Source organism: Gouania willdenowi, chromosome 19 (assembly GCF_900634775.1).
Source record: "Gouania willdenowi chromosome 19, fGouWil2.1, whole genome shotgun sequence".
NCBI classification, from domain to species: Eukaryota; Metazoa; Chordata; class Actinopteri; order Blenniiformes; family Gobiesocidae; genus Gouania; species Gouania willdenowi.
This window is the reverse complement of record NC_041062.1, coordinates 6,877,828-6,900,631: the sequence shown is the minus strand read 5'-3', so window position 1 is coordinate 6,900,631 and position 22,804 is coordinate 6,877,828. Positions and strand designations below refer to the sequence as shown.

Genomic DNA, 22,804 nt, shown 5'->3' with positions numbered 1-22,804 from the left:
AACCATGTTTCAGGTCTACACATACGTAGTTAACGATTATTAGAATATGTTTTATATCAAGCTTTCCCATATTTTACCATTTAAAAAATAAATAAATCTCGGGGTACAGTGACACAAAAAAGGCTCAGACGCCTACACCCATAAATATTAAAGCTTATATTTTCATTGATTAGGAAGCCTAACAAGGTAACCAATAGATAGGAAATAAATTAGACGATAGATATTTGTTTTTAGTGTTACAATTACAATTTCATTTGGATTACAGCAGCAACCATTTTTAAAAAATTACAATTACCATTATAATTATGCCATAATTAAGCGATTACAATTAGAATTGTACAACACACAAAAAAAAAAACCTCTATTTACTTTTCAGTTTCTTCTCTTCTAGTTTAAAATGAATTTGATCTTTATTTTTTGGCGTCCTTTAGCCATTGCACAAACCTTTAAAGAATAAATATGGGCACAAAGTAAAGCAATTGGTTATCCTTTGATGCCCTGGCAATGAGATCTGTTCTCTTTTCAACTGGAATAAAAAAGAATCTAAGACGAGGAGGTGGTGGTGGGGGGAGAAATTGCAATGTTGGCCACAACTTCAGAGAGGATATTCAATATCCATGAGCTTTTTCATTTCACACTGATGAATAATTCAGGGTGACCTGCCCACTAGTGAGTGAGAGAGAAAAGAGGGGGAGGGACACACACACACACACACACACACACACAAAAAAAAAAAAAGGAAAGGAAAAGGGCCGAGGAGGTGTGCAGGAGTAGTTGTGTGCTTTAGTGGATGCAGCTGTTGCTGGTTGACAAGCATGAAACTGGTCTCCTCCCAGCTGCTGTGGACAGGGCGAGGGGGGATAATACACTGCAGAATGGACGGCAGATAATTGGGGAGATTATGTCAAAGCTCCGTCATACTTATGATGGCAAGAGCACGTCATCGCTAACCTGGTAGAAAAAAACTGTCCCGCAGTGAAAAGAAGGAACAGGCAAAAGCTTCACTTAAAAAAATGTACACACATACTTATCCTTTGTAGAATGACCAAACTTCAAATAACAGATTAGCGCTGCAGCTATTAAAGATTTTCAGTAATTATTGTATTGATTTTTTCATTGATAAATGGTGTAATTGGATCAGATATATTTTTGCTTAGTTAAAGCTACATTTTAAATATACAACAGAAAAAGACTGATCACTTATTATTAATAATAATAATAATAATAATAATAATAATAACCAATTTCTTTCAGATTTTTATTTATTTTTAAATAGCAGCATCACTTCGCTATAATCCTCACTTTTAATGTCTCCCCTAACTCCCTCTCCCCTGTTTTTTTTTTTTACATTTTCACTTTCAATAAACTTCAGCATACAAGCAATATAAATTTATTATTTTATTTGTGCAAGAATAAAGCTGTCGATTGAATACAGGTTGCACTACATGTAGTGTTGATCTTTGACAACATATGCAAAAAAATAATTAACATTTACAGGTATTTATTACAAGCTTATTATGCAAAAAAAAACATGCATAGAAAAAATTTAATGGCAATATTTTTGGTATTTGAGTATTGTATCGTTTTTGCCCTTGATTAATCGAGTAATTGGATCAAATGATCTTTTTCTTAGTTAAAGTTACATTATAAATATGCAAAAGAAAATAATACCAATTACTTAATAATAATAGCAACCAATTTGTTTCATTTGAATTGAATTTCATTTATGTATTTATTTTTTAGCAACATCACATACTTTCAGCGCAAACTAAATCCTCCCTCTTAATGTCCCCCCTTAACTCCCTCTCCCTTGTTCCTCCCCCTCACTAGTATGTAACGCTGACCTCTCTTCTTACTTTTTCACCTCCAATAAAGTCTAAGCAATGTAAATGTATTAGTTAATTTTTGCAAGTGTAAAGTATGCAACGGTTGCACTAGACCTTTGACAAAATATGCAGATAAAGGGAATAATTTACATTTATTTTTTACGAGCTTCGGATGCAGAGGAAAAAAAAAAAACATGCATATTTTTCAAGAAAAGATTCCGTGACAAATGCAGACATGGTTAAAAAAAAATTACATAAATATTAAAAAATAAAGTGCAAGTATTTGAAAAAAACAAAAACAAACAAGGCTTCGAGGCAGAGAAAATTAATCAATAATTTTTTGGAATCGAGGTACTCCAGGATATCGTTGCAGCTTAAAACAGAAATAAGAATAAAAGTAAAGCAAGCTGTGCAGAGTAACTAAAAAAAAAACCCTTAAATTTGCAAACTAGGAATCGGATTTGCAACCCATGCTGTAAGGTCAGCTGCTGCTATCAGGTCTACACACACACACACACACACACACACACACACAAGGACAAACACACATTCACACACACAAGCTGTCACAAGCAGGGCGATACCAGCTGTTCCTCATTCGCTCGAAGGCTCCGTTTCCACCACAAGTGTTGCTGCTTTCACAGAAACCATTAATCCCCCCAAACGCCACCCCACGGTTCGGGAAAAATCCACCAGAAGAAAAAATAAAGAGGCAGAGTAAAAGGTAGAGGGGTGGTCGGCTGAGAGAAATGACACTGTATTTGTTGTGTTTTTCTTTCCCTTTCCAGAGATAAAACTACTGCAGTGGAAAAATAGGTTTTCATGGCCATAATTTCCCCGGGGACACAAACAATACAGAGGTTGAGTGGAGATGGAGCAGCAGATAGTTCATGTAACATTTACCAGGTTCTCAGGAAACTGGAGATAAACTGTAAACTGCATGTGGTCTGTGCACGGATGAATGTTTAAGAAGACTATCGTAGAGTCAGAGAGGAGAAATATACACAATTCATTAAAAAAAATAACTTAATAAAATAAATTTAAAAAAAGGAAAGTATAGGTAAGGTTTTAAAATGGTATGTTTTTTAAAAAAATGTACTGAAACAGTTAATTAAGTAAGCATTTTTAATATCTTGCTTTAAAACTAGTGGTGGGACACAATAAAAGATAAATATCTAATTAATTACAGACTTTGTAATTAATTAATCTCAATTAAATTCATCGCCTAACAATATTGGACACGTTTTTCCAATTTAAATAGATTTTTGTATTTGACTGAATCAATGAAAACAATAAAGGAGCTTAAATGACAAAATTGTGTGTTATTTATTTAACACTGAGTCCTAACATAATGTACAAAATTTAAGTTAATAAAGAATATTATGATTGCATTGTGCATTGTTCACAAAGTACAAACTTAAATTTAAGTGAGCTATATTTATTCTTTTCTGGATTTTTTTTGGAAACTTTCTAAAGCAAATTTGTTTTTGTGTAATTAAAATAAAAAAAATCGTTAATTTTGGTAATTAATGGCAATTATTGCGTTAGCCTTATTCAAAACATTTTAATTGTTCTATATAGGGAAGCAAAAACATTAAATGACCAAATTAAAGTATTCTTTGTCTATTTACTCAATCCCTATAGAATTCCTCTAGTGGCCAAATTATTATTTTTTTAAATTTGACTATTTAATTAGAGAAGTCCTCCAGTTTGAAATAAAACATTAAAGGCTTTAATGCGTGCAACTAAAGAGCATATAAAACATATTACAGTTACAATCCCTTTACCACTTCACTGGTGAAAGAAAACATTTTCTACAAAGTTTCAAACGTCACGCGCAACCTTGTAGCTTTCAGCTCATTTAATATAGATTCAACCCAAAATTGCTTTGGAGTTACCTATATTTACATGAATGTAACACTTGTGCTGCTTTTATTCTAAAGCTTCCTATTTCTTTTTAATAAGTGCGCAAGGTCAAATAGGCTTTCAGCAAAAACCTTTTAGTAAAAGAAGTTTGCTGCTGATAGAAACGATAAAGAAATAAACGCTTCATTCTCGACTTCATAACTGCATCACTGCACATGTGTAGGGTTGAATGAAAATATTGAAAAGTAAATGTATTGCTTTGTTTTTTTGTTGATCTTCTCTGACCAAACCTTTTGTCTGCCTCCATTTTTTTTGTATTTCATATTTTTTCACACTGAAATAAGAGTGCTTTCACATGTTGGGGAATAGAAACAAACAATAGACTCACTTTTTTACAAAGATGTACACACATTTACAAAGACCCACAAATAGAAAAAAAATAAAAAAACACCAGCGGGCGAACAACGTATGCATTTGCTTCTTTAAATCTGTATTTTTTAAGCCAGGTCAACTAATTTTGTGCAGCTCTCAAAGTAAAATGGCTGAAAATACACAAAATAAAAACAATAATACAATGAAATATACAAAAAAATACAATATTACAGAAAAACAAAGTAAAAGACAAGGGTAAAAAAAAAAAATACTCCAGAAACACACAAAACTACTACAAAAATGTATAGAACGACAACAGTAATACACAAAAAGACTCAAAAAACATACAAATTTACAGAAAAGTACACGTTGATACAAGAAAAACACAAAAAAATTACTCTGCAAACCAACAGTAATGCAAACAGACAAAACGACAAAAGAAATACACAAAATTGACTGCAAACAAGAAAAACAACAACACAAATACACAAAATGACTCAGAAAGACATACATTTTACAGGAAAAATACACAAAAGCACAACAGAAATGCACAAAAAGACTTAAAACAAGCAAAACAACAACAAACATACACAGAATGACAGAAAACACACAAAGTTACTATAAAAACTATGTGTTTCTTTCCTGTATTAATGCTCAGATCGGTCATTACTAGGGTCTAAAGTCCCAGAATGGGACAGACGGACCCTATTGTTTTTGCTTTTATTCTAATTACTTTCATGAATGTAGGCAGGAGTTCAGACTGAAATCATTGTCAAAGATCGAAACAGAGTTTAAACCGTGGGCAGCTGAGAACACTTAAGGCACAAATCCTTGTAAATGTTTTCCCAAAAACATGCAGAAGTAAAAATCAGATTTAGGCCACCCATGAGAACAATGTACTGACAAATATGACAACCAAACTGTTTGTAAAGCAGTGCCTGAGAACAGACTTATAATATTATAGGTGAACTGACCCATCCCAAACATTTCCAAGTGTCAGATTTACTCCTTCCTGTTTGCTGCAACAGGCCCCGCCTCCAAACACTCCGCCAACCATCTTCATCCATGCTCCGCCTCCTAAGTCTCCAGCCAAGAAAAGCACAGCTGAAGATGTTCAGCGGATTATCTCGACTAGAAAACCCACGTGCGAGCAATCACTTTACTAAATCCATGGAACACGAACACAACTTGGTCCACTAGCCAATCGGATCGCTAGCTAGAGGGCGACTACTCAACCTCATGTGACCCTGGTAGATTTACCCACCTGTGCTGCTCTGTTGGTTGCCACTGACGGACAACTCCATGGCTATAGCGACTGGTGCAAAGCCCTCTCCCTGCTCTGGTTGGAGGGAAACTGCTGCAACTAAGCTTGACGCAATGGTTTAATGCCATTATTAACAGTACTTATGGCTTTAGCCAACCAATACAGCGCCCAGTGGAAAGGAACGCACAGCGAGGGCCCTCCCACCTGATGTATATCATTGTTACTCTGCTTTGAAATGTAACTAACTCAATGAACACTTTCATGTATTATTAAAAAAACGAAGTGTAATTTACACTGGGAAGAAGTTCCAATTCATTCACAAAGTGTCACCTTTTCATTAAAATGCATGATTGAATATAAAACATCAAGTGTGCCATAGGGCTGGGCAATATGAATCAAAACTCATATCTAGATATTTTTTTCTCAAAATGGCAATAAACTATATGAATTCAAATATTTTTAACTTAGTAAAGTCTTACCAGAAAGACAATTCCAGGTTAAATTTGCTAAAGTAAAATGCCACACATGCACATTTATCAACAAACAGATATCGCGATATATTGTGATATATCGGAATATATTGTCCCGTGACATGCAAATTGTGAATCGTATAGTCACATTAATGGCAATGCACACCCCTAGTATTCATAGCACTGCATTAAATATATTTTCAGGATGAAATGATGAACAAATAACAGGGCTGGGCGATGTGAATCAAAACTTATATCTAGATATTTTTTCTCAAATTGCCAATATACAATTTAAATTTAAATTTTTTTTTTTTAATTTATTAAAGTCTTACCAGAAAGACCATACCAGGTTAAATTTGCTAAAGTAAAATGCCACAAATGCACATTTATTAACAAACAGATGTACAATATGTGCCACTTTTGGTTTTTTTTCTTATAAGGGACAGCACATGTGAGTGAGTTCTGTAGTGTGGCTTGTTTAGGGCAGCGGTTCACAACCTATTAACCCCCAAAATAAAGGTTCCAGAGACTGGGGACGCCCACTGTACCTGAAGGTGATTGAACACAGACATGAACACTGAAGAACAGTCATGTAGAGACAGGGCCATCTATAAGGGGAATAAAGGGGAGCGCTTTGTGGGACCCATCCATCACCATTGTTCTATGAATCTGTGATAATCACATTTATTTATTCATCTGAATAATATCCACTGTTATCCAGGACGTTCAGCATTATTTGGGCCATAGTATATTGTCATCTTAAAGATGTAAAACCATGTTTTAATCAGAAATAAAATGGGTTAAAAGGGACTAAAAATGGTGGAAAACGTGGTGAAATGGAATTACGTTAAAAGTTGCAAATTAGAGTGGGCAAAAACAGACAGAAAAGCTCTTAATAAAGGCTTCAAAGCGTTAATATTGGAACAAGTGGTTTAAACTGGCAAATAATGGGCATGACAGAACATGAATGTGGTTACATTGGCAAAAATAAGCATGAAAAATGGTGAAAAGAGGTTAAAAGTGACAAGAAAATAGAAATCTCGATATATCTTCTATCTCCATAAATTGCCCAGGCCTAGCGTGTCACAAGAAAAGCTTCTTCCCGCACAAAAGAGGAGAGGTAATTTCTTATTTCTTGAGTTCTACATGCTCAGCAGATGGGAGAGAGAGAAAAAAGAAAGGTTTTCAACCAGTGGCCGACAGAGTTTTCATGTTTTTACTTAATTTATTTCTGCCCCAAGCTAGTAAAAAAAAAAAGAAAAAAGATTAAGTGCAACACTGCATGCAGTGCAGGGCTCCACTTTTTTCCCTTTTTCTTTATATAGGAAGATCATCCATCAGTGATTACCGCTGAAACCTGCGTTGCCTAGCAACAAACAATTACAAAGTATGCTTCCCGATTGACAGCAAAGCATGCCTGTACCTGTTCTCTCACAAACAGCTACACATGTCAGATACATGTAAATGAGTTTGTACTTAAAGGTGTCATCGGTTCTGTCTGGAAGGGGGGTTTAGTCACTGCTGTGACTTTGAAGAGAAATGTTTATTTCCCAGAGGCACTATAAAGACCACTTAAAGCATTTAATTATCCTTCCATGTTTGATATCACACCTTCTCCTGATTGTCTTGACATCATATTGAGGAAAGCCACTCCATAAAAAAAGTAATTAGTCTTTTAAAAGTGCAGCAGCAGCTCAGAGATGGGTTAAGGACATGGGGTTATGTAGCTAAAAAAAAAAACAAGGGTAAAACATGTACGGTATTTCTTCATTCAAGTCATGTCAGAAGTTCAATTCAATTCAATTAAACTTTATTTATATAGCGCAAATTACAACAATAGTCATCTCGCAACGCTAGTTAAAGCCTTAATGTATGCAAATGAGCCAGTAAACTAAGGGCAACAAATGGCTTCATTGTGTTTGATGCAAATAAACCTGTATATTAAGGCTGATTACACTGAATATATTTACTTTATTAGTACTAACTTTCTTAGCTGGTAATTTATCGAAAAAACTCATATAACTCAAAAACTGCTACAAGTGTCCACAGTTTTATTACCATTGGAGATATCTTTTTTTACTTGAATACAATGCTTAATGTCTACTAAAATAGAACTTTAACTTTGACTTTCCTTTCACAAAAACAGGTACCTATTATAGCCTACATCGGCACACATCCTATAACTGTAATTGGATTTCAGTTGGTTAAGCCTGTGATTAGGAGAGAGTTAAGTGTAAAATAGAAAGACTGCATCTCTATAGCGTGTAAATAAACCTTTACGCACTAAGAAAATGTTAAATGCCAAAGTCCATCGATAGAAATACAGGAAAAAAATGTATAAAGTTAACTTGTTCAGATTTTTGACCACAATGACAAACAAACAGAATTCAAGAAGTCATGCAAAGAAGCCAATTAAGCATCTTCTACATACTCCTGACAATCAATCCAAGAAATGTAAAAACACTCAAAAACTGTTGCCCTCCACATCAAGAGCACTGTTCACATGAAATGCTTCAACTTGGTGATGAGAAAAGATCCCCTCTGGCAAATGACACAACACTGTTGCAATACATGTATAAATAGTTGCTGATTTTTATATGAAGAAAACCTCTCAGTGCAAAGCAGCTTAACTTGTCAGATACATCTTTCATGCTACTCTGCTGCATGAAAAGAGTGATTTTCTTTATGAATTTTGCCAAATAAGAAAATCATACATGCAGAGAATCTTGACTAAAAGACACATAAATCACACCGTAATTCCCCTCCAAAAAATGAAGGAATAAGGACAGAGAATACACATAGAGAGTTTTGAGAAAATGTAAATTTGACATTACTTGTGTCAGGCGTGGTGGCCATGGTTGAGACTATGACGGGTGGACCAGTGCGGCGTCCGACCAGCTTGTTGTTGTTAAGGTTTTGTGCTTGAAGAGAAGATGAACTGACGGGAACGTGGGTGCTCTCTGAAGCACCGGAGATCCCTTTTCGTAGAAGCTGTGGGCTGTGGAGCGGACTAGCTGCTGCTACCATAGGTGATGCCGGGGGAAGGTTGGGGGCTCTCTTCATCAGCTCTATGGGAGAGTAGGAGCCAGAAAAGGTTTTTGGCGCCACTCCAGGGGTTCCAGGAGCAGGTGGAGGTTGTTGTCCGAGGGCAGACATGGTAAGACCGGTATGGGCATTGTACATGGGGAAGGTTCTTCCTTGAGATGCAACGCCAGTGTACCCTCCCGGGCTAACTGGGAAGGTTCCGGTTGCCACAGGCCGAACACCTGGATAGGTGGTGGTTTCCAGGAGATGTTGAGATGGTGCGCTGCTGGGTCTCCTGCCCAGAAACTCTCCCATTCTAGGGGACATGGTCTGAATGGTGGTGGGAGGCTGCTGCATCAGACTGGGATCCATTGTCAAACCCTGCGGTGGCATGTAGAGGTCGTTGCGATGGCTGAAGCTGTTGGATCGAGCACGTGCTGTTGTTCCCCCCGCTTTGCAACCCAGCACAACGCGGGACAGAACACGGGCCTGGGCCAAGTTAGGGGCCACAGATCGAACATCATGGTCTTCCATCATTCCCAGCGTGGAGAGCGAGTCAAAACCATGTTGCAGCAAGAGAGTAATGGAACTCTCAGCCAAACCTTCAGCTCGAAGAAAAGCCAAGAATGTAGGGTCTACCATTTTTTTCGGGTCTGCAGCACTGGGATGATGAGGAAGCATGTTTGAGGTCATACCAGCTGTGGCAGCCACCATGGCCATGCTGGGGTCATAGTTTGGGTCATAAGGAAGCCTCTGCGAGGCCACTGCTCCATAAGCCCGAGGGAAAGCTCCGTCCATTCCCTGAGAAACTTGGTCCACCACTGAACTGGTGGCAGTAGGCTGGCGTGGGTCCAGGGGCAAGCTGTTGATACTGTTGTAAGTGTGACGCCCAGAGAGACACGGCGCTTCCACGGCGTAAAGAGGATGCTGGGCCTGGGCCCCGTAGACAGCAGGTGAAGTAGATCTGCCACCAATACGCTGAGCGTCTGAGATCATCTTAGATCCCAGAGTTTCCCGGTACAAGCGGCTCAGCTCATGAAGGGGAGGGGGAGGAGGAGGTGGAGGAGGCGGGGGAGGAGGTGGAGGGGGCAGGGGAGCAGGTATAGGTGTAGAAGCAGAAGCCAGGACGGAAGGTGTGGCCCGAACATGCCCTTGATCCCAGTAATTCCTCCCCCCGCCAGCGCTCAGTCCGTACTGAAGGCTTGATCTGTTGTGCAGGAGCTGGTTATTCCTGTAAAAGCCAGACTCTTCAGCCGACTGACCAGGTAGCGTAGCATCAGTCAGGTAGTAGTCCAGAGGTGTTGCTGCGGCCTGGCTGGCCATCATTTGCCTGAGGTATAAACTACTGCTCAGATCAGACATTGACTGCTGTCCATGCTCCTCCTGCTGGAGACGAGTCTGTTTTTCTCCTGGATCTGGGTGATGGTGAAACTCAACTCCTACTTCTCCTAAAGAGTTCCTACACCCTGTTGCGGTGCCACAGAAGTGACAGCGACTTGCAGCTCTGTCGTTTCCACCTTCATTCCAAACAGAGCTGCCGAAATGCGACTGCTCACTTGGGTTAGGCATCAGGGAAGACAACATGGAACGGGCAGGTTTAAAAGCAGAAAATAGAGCTGGGTATTTAGTTTCACGTCTCCAATTACACTCAGTCCCAATCATAAGAGAGAAAATTGAGAGGACAGAAGAAAAGGCGAAGCCGTAGGTACCTTTTTACCTGATCAGCAGCTGTCCCCTCCCCTCCATTTACCCTCAGGTCAGGGCTATCATGTAGCTCCCTGCTGGTTGCCTATCTAAATAATTCAACCTTGGAAACATAAGAAATCAATGACGACACAACAAACACAAACACACACATGCATCCAGTGAAGTAACACACCTTTAGAGCGCTCATCTATTCCACTCTAGTGCAGGGATCATGATTGTGACGAGCATCACAGTTACAGTTAAGAGTAAGTGGAAGAAATTGGGGGTAAAAACACATGCGGGACAATGGCTAGAAAATGGAGGAGGGGACGAGACACTCTAATCCACTGGGGGTTGTTGCACCGCTATTGGCAGCAACAGCCCTCACGTCCACTGTGTTTGCCACAAGCGGATTAGCATCAAGCTAAAACCTGCTTACATCCACTGCCCTTCTGTGACATCACTTGAACTAGATAGTGCACGCAGCCAAGGCCACTGAATGTGTTACATTACAGCGTCAGGCCATTGTGTTACTGGTACTTACTCCTAAACTCTGAGTGTCACAGGAAAATATCCTTCAGTGGCCGTCAAGGTGAGGAACTGATGATTAGTGTATATAAATTAGGGTGAGGGGGGTGACAACTTGGACAAATACTCTTCCAGTGGAACTGAATAATGTCACAGTGCATTAACCATCATCCAGTTGTAGTTTCAAACTTATAAGAAAGACGCAATTAATTTAATGTTTTTACTAATTTAGCTTTTTTGTTTAATCAACTGCAGTCTATTTCAAGCAGTCATAGGCAACCGGTGGCCCTCATTCTAAATTTGTAACAGTAAAAGTACAAACTGACTGCCAAAAACATACAAAATTACAGAAAAATACACAAAATGACAACGAAAAACACTTAAATAACAGAAAAATTTACAAAATGACAGAGAAATGTATTAAACAACAAAACCCCACAAAGATGACAACATAAATACACAAACAAGCAACAAAAACACACAAAACCACAACATAAATACACAAACAAGCAATAAAAACACACAAAATTAAGAGAAAAACACAACAAACCACCACAAAAATAAAAAGACACCAAAAACAAAACAAAAACCACAACAATAAAAGAAAAAATGACCACACAACCCCTTTGTTCTTTCCTGTATTTTTGCTCAGATTGGCCATTATTCTGAATGTTAACATATTGTGGCCGTCAGATCAGGAAATCACATTTTTTTGGCCCCTGGTGTGATTTACATATATCAATGCATTTAGGCTATATACTTTAAAACTCACAGTGTTAGTGCTGGGCATTCTAAACAATAAATATTGTTACAAATCCTGACATTAAAAGGTGTTTTTTTTTTTAAAGGTAGCATTAATTGATATTACATTATATACTGTATATAATTCTTGGGATTTGATTTTTGGTGATTTTTGTGGCTACATTCACCAGATGAGTAATGGAGCAGACCCGTCCTATCTGACATGTTACTATAAAAAAAGAGCTAGTGTTTACGTAAAGTGACAGAAGCAATGTAAACAGAGGCTGGAGGAGACGAGGAAAGCTTTGATAAGTGTGCGATGGGAAAAAGGCTGATAAGGAACAACCACGGCTAGTTTTGACTTCACCTCCAATCTGAGGATAGAGCAGCAGGGGAAGAGGATAAGACGGAACAGTTACGACTACATAGCTCTACCCTGTGTTTATCTTTCTACGTGCATTGACTGTTTTTGGAACAGGCAGCGGGAAATGATCACGCTTTTTTTGTTGCAAGCCTGCAGTGAATTCATTCCAATGCTCCTGAAGGTGAAACTCTGACAGTGTGACAGAAATGAGCTAAAATTATTACAGTTTTCAATAAGCACAAGACCGTAATGGTAATGTCAAGGAGGAAATGCTGGTAACTATGGGGTGAGATTTGTTTCAAAAATATTCACAAATATATCCACAAGTTTCACATGTGTTTTTTCAATTTTCACGTGTTTTTTTATTCTCCAATTTTCACGTTTTTTTTCTTTGTTTTTCTCGTTTTTCATATTTTCACGTGTGTTTTTAATTTCCACGTTTTTCAGATTTTCACGTTTTTTTACTTTGATTTTTTTTTAATTTATTTATTTATTTATTTATTTTTTGATTTTCATGGTTTTTTTTTTCGATTTCTACGTTTTTTTCATATTTTCACGTTTTTCAGATTTTCACGTGTAATTTTTTTTTTAGATCTTCACTTTTTTTTAATTTTCACGTGTTTTTTAGATTTTCAAATGTTTTTTCGATTTTCACGTTTTTTTTACATTTTCACGTTTTTTTACATTTTCACATGTGTTTTTTACATTTTCACGTCTTTTTCAGATTTTCACGTGTTTTTTTTTTTTTTAGATTTTCACATTTTTAAATTTCTACACGTTTTTAAGGTTTTCACATGTGTTTTTAACATTTTTTTTTTTTTTTTTTTTTTTAGACTTTCACATGTTTTTGTTAATTTTCACGTGTGTTTTTTAGATGTTAACATGTGCTCTTTAAAAAATTCACAAATTACGCATGTGACAAATCCAAAACAAGAAATGTTAAAATTGTGGATACATTTGTGAATATTTTAGGACAAATCTCTCCCCATAGGTAACCAGTTGCTTGTTAATCTCCAACCCTACGTGACGCAAATGTGATGAAACACAGAAAAACTACAGAGCATCAGAATGGGAGAAGATTAATAAATAAAGCTGGCCTGGTGAAGTCCAAGATGAAGCACAGTTTAGGGATGGTTTCCTATATTCCAAGTGAGGCATTGCTGTGATTTCTCTCTTCTTGGTCAAACCATTAATCACTGCTTTTCTGTATCTCTACAGCGATAGCAGACAATAACTTCTTTTAATAAGCTTCTTCCAGGGCTGTGTGTCACTCACATCCACGCTTCTTGACAAAATATTAATAACAATAATAAACATCTGAAGTACGTTCTGCCTCTTGCTGCAGAATAAGGCGCGTCGTATCACCCCAACCAAATATCTGCATTTCCCATAATTCATAAGCAGGAAGAAGCCGGGGTACCAAATTAATCTTGCCTACATTCGTTGACGTGCCTCTCCGGAGAGCTGCTCCATAATTAGGTGAGCAAGCTCTGCTACACTCCTCGTGGAATGGGGGGGGGGGGGATCATGTATTTGCTAACATGAATAATACAATACAAGAAAAGTCCCGGGTTGCGCTTGAATATGCACTCTGGATATTTTTTTGGAGGAAGAGATGGAATCTGATGCCAGAAGTCGAGCTTGTAGTCTTCCAGCCAATCTCCTTTTAAAGACCTCTAGGAACAATGTGGTGAGCAGGCGCGGCGCGTGGAGCAAATCTGGACGTCTTTCTAGGGCACGGGACGCTAATGGCACGACTTGGCAAGGCGGCGGTAACTGCAGAATGATTTAGATAGCTGTAGCTCTACAACGGCTGCTGATCCATTAAACTTTCATAGTGAGTTCATAAATTAAAACCAGGGACTGGAGGAACTTGGAAATTTCTACTCAATTATTGTGATTGTACAGTGTATTAAAGTTTTAACAAGCCTCCGGGCCTTTTTCTCGCTCTGCATCCAAGCGAATCAGGAGAAAAGAAAACTCATAGTGTGTAAAAATGATTTTAAAACACTGTCCTTTGACTTTTATTCAGTAATTCAGTCGCTTTAATGGGTAATTGTACTTTTTTTCTAAATCAAAAATTTTACTTGTACTTCAGTTTTAATTACATTTTAAAATTACAATTACATCTTCAATTATCCAAGCGCAATTACAACTCAATTACGATTACGTTTATCAGCATTTTTTGTCATTACAATTAAAATAAACCTATTATTTTCCACTTGAAATCAATTACAATTACATTTTCAATTAATAAAGTTAAATTCCAATCAATCACAATTATTGAGCCATGAATAAATAAGCCCATAGAACATATCCTTCCTCCTGTGTGAGCTTTCTGTTAGCATCTCTTAAAATAACGCGTCAATTTGACCCATGTCTTAAAACATCTGTAAAATAAAGAACATTTTTTTTTAATCTATAATCTAATTAGTTTTAATCTCTTGGTTACCTTGTTAGGCTTCCTAATCAATTAAAATATTGACATTGATATTTTTGGTGTGGGCGTCGGAGCCTTTTTTCTATCAGTATATCTCTAGATTTCAATTTTTAAAAAGTAAAATGACTCTCAAGAGAACAAACAGGTGGTGGGAAAAGTTGATATGAAACATATTCTAATAATTGTTTATTGTATATGTGTATAAGCCACAGAACTATAACACGGTTTCACAGTTCTGCGTTTAATTACATTGTAACCGACAGTTTTTATAGAATTTGCATTCCAATTACAATTACAAAGTCAATTTTCTGAACTCAATTACAATTCAATTACGATTACAACAACAACAACAACAGATTTTTCAATTACGATTAGAATTATAATTACGTCATAATTGTAATTAATTAACAATAAGGCAATTACAATCATAATTAACCCCAACCCTGACTTAATTACATTTTAAAAGAAGAAAAGTCATTTGTTACATTTCTAAATCCAACCGTGACTGAGTAAATTATTATTTTTTGTTTTAAAATGATCAAAGGACATTTTGAAACTAGAAAAATAAACAATTAAATGACATCACATCATAGCCGACCAATCAGATTAAACGTAATGCACGGCGCCAAAACAGCATTGAATGGAGGTTATTTTCTCAGTTTTTTAGAGTTGTAAAGGTAGCTGTACTATTTAGAATTTCATTGAGTGGTGTCATTTTATTTTGAAAAAAATTGTACATTTTGATAAACCTTTTATTTCATACTGGAGCCTTTGAGGAAAATAAAAATAAAGATTAGGTCTCTTCCTTTTGAAGTTTCTACATGAGATGTTTACTGTACGCAAGGGAAACGTGGCAAGATTTATTATTGAAAGTAACGAGTAACTATCTTTATTTTGAGTACTATTTCACTGAGCTACTTTTTACTTGTATTTCAGTATGTTATGTAGCTACACGACCATGGCCTCTCACAGACGAACTGATGTAAGCAGTTGATTAGTTTTGTCGTCTTCTTTTTTTAACTGCTTGGTTCTTTCTATCACTGCTTCGTCCTTAGAACCACACTTGGCCGGCCTGTTATTATTAAGCCAGTGGCCCATACTGCCTCACAGATGGACCAGACAGACGGGAGAGGAGGCAGCCCGCTTGGTTTTTGGAGAGACGAGGGGTGTGCAGCTGAGTTAGAGAGGCGGGGGGAGGAGGGGAGGGGAGGGATGGTCAGAAACAGCAAAATATTGTTTTGCTTTACCTCAACAAGAATGATGGAAATAATAAAGTTTAGTTAAACTACTAGGGAAACTATTTACAACATTGTCAGAAATGAAGGTTAATGTTGACACTCGTGGTAGGACTCGATTAAAAAAAAATCTAATTAATTAATTAGAAAGTTTGTCATGAATTAATCTTAATTTTTCTAAATTAATCGCACAATTTGACACTAGGATCAACGTTTTTCCAATTTAAATGGATTTTCGTAAATGACTGAATCAATGAAGAAATGAATGAGCCTAAACAACAAGCTTGTGGTTATTATCTACATCACTGAGTGCTAACAGAAATGTGCAAAATGAATACAGAATATTATGATTGCATTGTTCACAAAGCACAAACTGAAATTTAAGTAAGCTATATAATCCGTGTACCCGTTTGTTCTTTGGTTATTTTGTTTCAAAACCAAATTAAAGAATAGAAAAAACTGATGCAAAACCAGAAAGAGAAAAACAGAAAAACCAAAAACCAAACAAGCAGCGTTTTTCTGTTTTGGGAATGAATCTGGTTCTGTTTGTGTGATATTTGGATATTTACGGAGAAACTAAGACGAGAGCTTCATGTTTTTATCTCAACACATAGAACGACCAACAGACAGACTTTTATTCTGCTGCGTTTGATATAAAAATGATCTTGTATCATGTTGTCCACCTCACACTGATGGCAGAGGTGTAATTTGTGTGTCGATGATGTTTCGTTAAAGACTTACTGATGCTGGAAGTCTGTGATTGTGAATATCTGCCAACTTTCCCAAACAGTGTTACGGTCCAAATAATATCCAGATAAACTGGTGACTGGGCGGACTTTTGCTCCTGGTCCGGACATAAAAATAAGCAACGCATAAGTCACATTACTGGTGAATTGAAACAAAATCAAAACCAAAAAATGGATGTTACGTAAAACATGCACATATGTGAAACCAGAGGTGGTGTAATGTATTTGCTGGTGCTCCTCGTTTCTTGTGATCGACTTCCGTGTGTGTTGACGGCTGCTGTTAGAGGTATTTATAACGTGCAAAATAAACATTTTACTGCCCTCAAAAAAGGTGTGATTGTTTTTGCAAAAGTGTCAAATGGTAGAAGTTCTAACATCTATTGTTCCTCACACCAGCCTCACAGTTTATAGTCAGTCACCAGTTTATCTGGACACTATTTGGATCGTAACACAGCAAAACAAAACATAAACGTGAGCAGCTTTTTAGGAGATAAAACATCCACAGACTGAATGAAAACAGGAGCAGGACCAGAAAACTGCTGAAATAAATCCTATTGTGTGTGGAGACCTGATCCAGGACCTGGGGAGGGAAACGAGGTGCAGCGGACTTCAGTTCTCGCTGTAATTTCCCCGTAAATATCAAAATATCACACAAACAGAAGAGGTTCAAATAAAAAAATTAATCTGGTTTTTGTTTTTTCTGTATTTCTGTTTTGGTTTTAAGTCAGTAAAATAAAATAACCACACTGTTTATTTGTTGTTTTGATTTGGTTTTAAAACAGAAGAACCAAAGAACGAAGGGTACACGGATTCTATATTCACGCTTTTCTAAACTAAATTAAAATTGACGTTCACGAAGCACAACAACGACTTCTCCTCGAGTTCTCCAGTTTCTTGTGTTGTGGTCTGTGCGTCAGTATTATTGGTATACCGGGAACTCGTGCAATGAGAAAGGTTCCACACTGTTTGGAATGCCAAAAAAAAACAAAAAAAAAAAACAATTACCTACATTTTTTTTTTTTTTTTGTGCATTATTTTTCTGTAATTAATTCATTAATAGCATATAACGCACTAAAATAACATCCCTAGGTAAACTACTAGGCAAACCATCTACAATAGGTTCTTTTATTTCTTCTCTCTCATAGGCAGAAATAAAAGTTCATGTTGATACACATGAACTTTTATTTCTGCCTATGAGAGAGAAGAATTGTTAATAAAGGTCAGTATGAATATTCTAATCTCTGCTGAGAGTTTGGCAGTGACTACTTAGTGCACCCCCCCCACCACCACCCCCCCCAAGTGAAAAATACACAAAATGACAACAAAAATTATCAACAATAATAGAACAAGACAATGACAAAAATACACAAAATGACAATAAAGTATGCAAAACAGCAACAAAAATGCAAACAATTGCTCCAAAAAGACACATAACAAAAGCAAGCAACAAAATAACAAACTTCCTTACTGCTCATAAAGTAAAATAAATACATTTCACTACAAAAATCCAACTTTCTTACTTTCCCAAACTGCTCCACATGAAGCCTGTTTATTTAAATAAACAGTTTAATCAATGCTCATAAAGTCTGTCGGCAAAATCAACAGTTTTTGTAATGCAAGAAGTCACAAATATGCATTCTTTCAAGACAAATACTGTATACTCATCACTTGTAATAGTTTGTCTGCGTTTGATTTCTAAAACTATGTTAAAGAATCCCATTTCTAAATACAAAGTGTTGTGTAGCACAACTTGAAGAAAAGGGAGATGCTGATTAAAACATTATCCGACTAGATTAGAGCAGCTCTAATCTAACCTAGGGGTAAAATCTTTTCCAGTCAACAAGCAAAACATCAATCTTAGAATAATTTAGATTAAAAAAGAAAAAGGCGCCGTCCCTGATTGGAGCCTCTTGACCTAGTTGCAGCAGAATGATGAACCACTGGCTCCCGTCAAATGAAGCTGTGAGCTTGAAAAGGAGCAGATAGATCACTCTCCATCTCTTTATGTGACAGATAGAAATCTATCTGCTCAGCAGAGTGAGATTGACAGAAGAACACAGAGCTTTCCTTCAATCTCTCATAGTGCTGAATTAAAGCTGATGCCTCCGAGCAGCTGCTTTGATGGAGCTGACGGGCATCTCCATCAATAAATAAATAAATAAATAAAAAGAAAGAAAGCTCTCTGGCTCCGTGTTTGTTGATTGGCCAGATCAAGCTAAACTCGTTTCCCTCAAATTAAAGGGCTTGATCAGCTTTATCATCAAGTTTTTCAAACATACTGCATTTGTTGTTGTACTGTAAGTCTGTGGCAGTGTTTGGTAAACTTTTTTTCAGTTTTGGAAAAAAATGTAGACAAGTCTGGGCTCGCTTTAACTACGATGGGACTATGGATGGAAACGAGCATAAATTCGGTGAATTTACAACTTCGGCTGTACATTAATACACACTGTCCCACTCAAATAAACAAATAAAATCAATAAAATAAAGCTGTAACCAGGGCTCGTTTCTTCCCGGCTCAGGCTAGTCTGGATTATAACGGGGGCCTAGGAGGAAAACTCAGCAGGGTCTATGAAGCGATTCCAAAAGCGCATTGTGAACGCAAACCAAGCTACATCAAGCTAAAATATTATCAGATGTTCTACTCCCATTTAAACCGAGTCCTGGTTTAACCTTATGTTAAAGCAAATTAAGTCTTCTGACCAAAATCTATTTTATTTTTACTTTTGGTTCAGTCAACTGGTATTGGATAGTCTTACATTTTTTTGTCAGTTTCTTTTCTTTCAAGCCTAGTTTTTATATTTTTGAACAAACTGTCAAACATTTTAGTCATAGTTTCCGTCATTTATGCTTTTGTTTGCCCAATATAATTATACATAATTCCAGCAAGTTCTTTTTGTCTTCAAGTATCCCTGACTTCCGAATTATTACGCGAAAGTGAAGGACACATCAAAGCAATGAGCAGATGCCTCTGAAGAAGACTGGCAGTCGACAGTCGAAACGTGTCAGGAGGTCAAAATTAATTTCCTAAAACGTCAAGAAAAAGGTTGGGAACCACCGGGATATACTCGCACGTACATGTCTTGGGAAAGTATCCCACATATTTATGAAATTGTCACCATAAAACAAGTGGTTGAATGTGTAGCAAATTTAAAGCCTGCAGCTTCGTTCGGCTTTTCTGAAGTTTAAAGAGAAAAAAACCAGTTAACGCCGTAATTCGCTATACAGTAGAGCATTTTTGGCACGTTGGGAGGTTTAGTTTTACTCAAGCCGATGAAACAAAAATGACTTGATCTTGGCAGAGGTGAATCTTTTCCATTTTCATACAGTAAACATCTCGTATAAACTTAAAAACGAAGAGACCAAATCTGTATAAAATAAAAGGTTTGTCAAAATGCACAATTCTTTTTAAATAAAAAACAAAACAACACCAATGAACTGAATTCGAAACAAATACAATTCTCAGGCTCGAAGTATAGCTACATTTATTAACCCTCAAACTGTAAAACTGAGAAAATAACACACATTCAATGCTGTTTTGTTGTCTGGTTATGTAATTTTTTGTAGTTTCACAATGTCCATTGATTATTTTAAAACAAAAAAATATATAATTTACTCAGAAATGGTTGGGTGTAGAAATGTAACGTAAAATGACTGATTTAGAAATACAGTATACTGAAAAATTACCCATAAAAACAACGCAATTACAGTAACGTGAGTACTTGTAATCAATAAAATACACCTCTGGATTTTGGTATACTGTGAAACAGGTATACTGTGAAACAGTATACCAAAGTGGAGCAAACTGGAAATGTCAAATTGGACGCCCAACACCAGCTTTGTCATCAAAAAGAAAAGTTGTGTTTTTTTTTTCATTCTCTCTCATTTTGATTGATTGATTGACAATAAACGATGAATCTAAAATAAATACTAAACTGAATCACCCACACTCACTCTCACATTTCCATCATACCAACACATTTCTGTACCCATCAGCCAGTCTGAAAAGTAAGCCAATGCCACTATTGACCAGCTTTAGAAGCGATTCACTAAATCAGCCACATTTCACAGCACAGGTGAGTCTGTATCTGTGTCTCTCGATTAGAAACGATAAGCATCCAGCTGTTGGATTTAGCAATCGCTCCTCTGGGAATCGCGTTTCGTCTACTCCACTGGTCGTGAGTTTAAAGACCAAAGCAGATGTTGAGATGTAACAAGTGTCGCTGTGATTCATGCAGGGCTACTTTATGTCGAGGCGTACAAAAACAAACGCCTGCTCCAACACACTCCAGATGGCCATCATATAAGATCACTAAATCAGCCCTGTGGTGTTAAAGAAGAAGATAAAATTAAACTGCTTTATAGATTGGTGATTTATTATGAGCCATTGTGGCCAGACGGGGTTGCTTTGTTTATTGCATGTAGCGGTTGTGATAAGGCTGCCATGGTGATTGTTTGAAAGTGAGGAGAAAACACACATCGAGAATCCGTGTACCAAAACACGGACCAAACCAAACCAAAACCAAATCAAAATAACAAATAAACAGTGTGGTTATTTTGTTTTACTGACTTAAAACCAAATCAGGAATACAGAAAAAACAAAAACCAGACAAGCAGCGTCACACACGCACGCACGCACGCGTATAATCTATTTCTTTTGGTTATTTTGCAACTTCTTTTGCCCCATTTTTTTTTTTTTGACACTTTTTCAGACTTTAGCGACCTTTGCCAATGAATTCAATTTTTTCCTATTTTTTGTCTATTTTTGCAAGTTCTTTTTGACATTTTTATCCAATTTTTGTCCTTTCTTAAAAATTTTTGGCCACTTTTCATCCAAATAAGATACATTTGCCGAATATATACCACTCGTTTCATTTTTTACCTACATTTTGCCTGTTTTTGTTGCACATTTTTGCCCTTTTTCACAAATTTTTGCCACATTTTGCCCATTTAAGCTACCCTTTGCCATTACATACCACCTGGTTCCTTTTTAATTGCCCATATTTTGGTCACTCTTGACCGCTTTTGGCCCATTTTAATCAATTTTCACTCTTTTCATGACACGATTTTTTCACTTTTGGACCATTTTTGACCACCTGTTACCATGTCTGCTTCCAATCTCTGTTAAAAAAAACCAAAAAGAAAACACGTAGCGGACCGGACCGGCCCGGCCCACCGGGACGATGTATGGGGGGCCAAATCTGGCCCGCAGAGGAAAGTAAAAATGGCTGAGAAAACATGAATCATTGTGTAAATTACCAAATAATTTAATTGTTGATGTATAAGGGTTGCAAAGGGGGGTAAAATATCTGGAACATTTCCACAGAAACTTTTTTTTTGGCAATATAAATAAATGAATAAAAACACCATAAAATTTATTTGGAAGTATAGAACTTTGACATTGGCACTTTTGACTTTGTGACAAATTCAATGAAACTCTTCAATATTTGAAGGGTTTGGCAGTTTTCCCATGCTTGTAGAACACGATGGAAGTCCTTTTTACTCTCAAATTGTTGACTGAAAACCATTTTTTTCCAAAATCCTGCTGAATCCTCAAATTATTTGACAAAATGTTCCCAAAAATAAATAAATATTGTCACTACCTGTCACCTATTGCTAGGATATTGTTGGTGCCTTATAATCTACATACTGTGCGTTTATTTAATTTATACATGGAAATGCACACTGTAGCAATGTGGACATCAGGTGGTTTCTACATTATGCAGCATACACGTCCTAATAATCCACTAAAACATTCTTTACTAACCAATGTAAAAGCTGACTGCTTCCTGACAGCGTGGAAACCATTCCATCGTTCAACTCAAATTCAGATTCACCCGTGAGCAGCAGACACTCACACTCAGACCAATAAAAACAAACCTTGAGCGCATAAAAAGGCCAGGGCCACGGCTATAATCTCATTTATATCCAGCACATCACTGCTGCTCATACACCAACGACTGTAGTATCTGACATGTGCCACCTGCCAGGAGGAAATTACAGCAATCACAGCACACAAAACAATGCCATGTACAGAAGAGTTGTTTTGGCTTGAGCATGAGAAGCTTTAAACTGTGGCAAGAAAAGACTACATTATTTTGCAATAACAATTTTTTTTGTTGGTTTACACCCCAGTGGTTCCTAACCTTTTTTTTTGGGGCCGGGACCTCGTTTTGATATCACACATTTCTGGTGAATTCTTTCTAGAATTAGTTTTTGATCATGTTTGTTATATCGTGTTACAA

The 22,804-nt window shown here is 36.9% G+C and overlaps 1 protein-coding gene across 4 annotated transcripts in view; it reads right to left on the bottom strand.

Moving 5' to 3' along the window:
- ctbp2l (C-terminal binding protein 2, like) overlaps positions 1–22,804 on the bottom strand; it is a 144,295-nt gene that overhangs the window by 42,222 nt on the left and 79,269 nt on the right. The gene's annotated exons all lie outside the window — the stretch shown is intronic.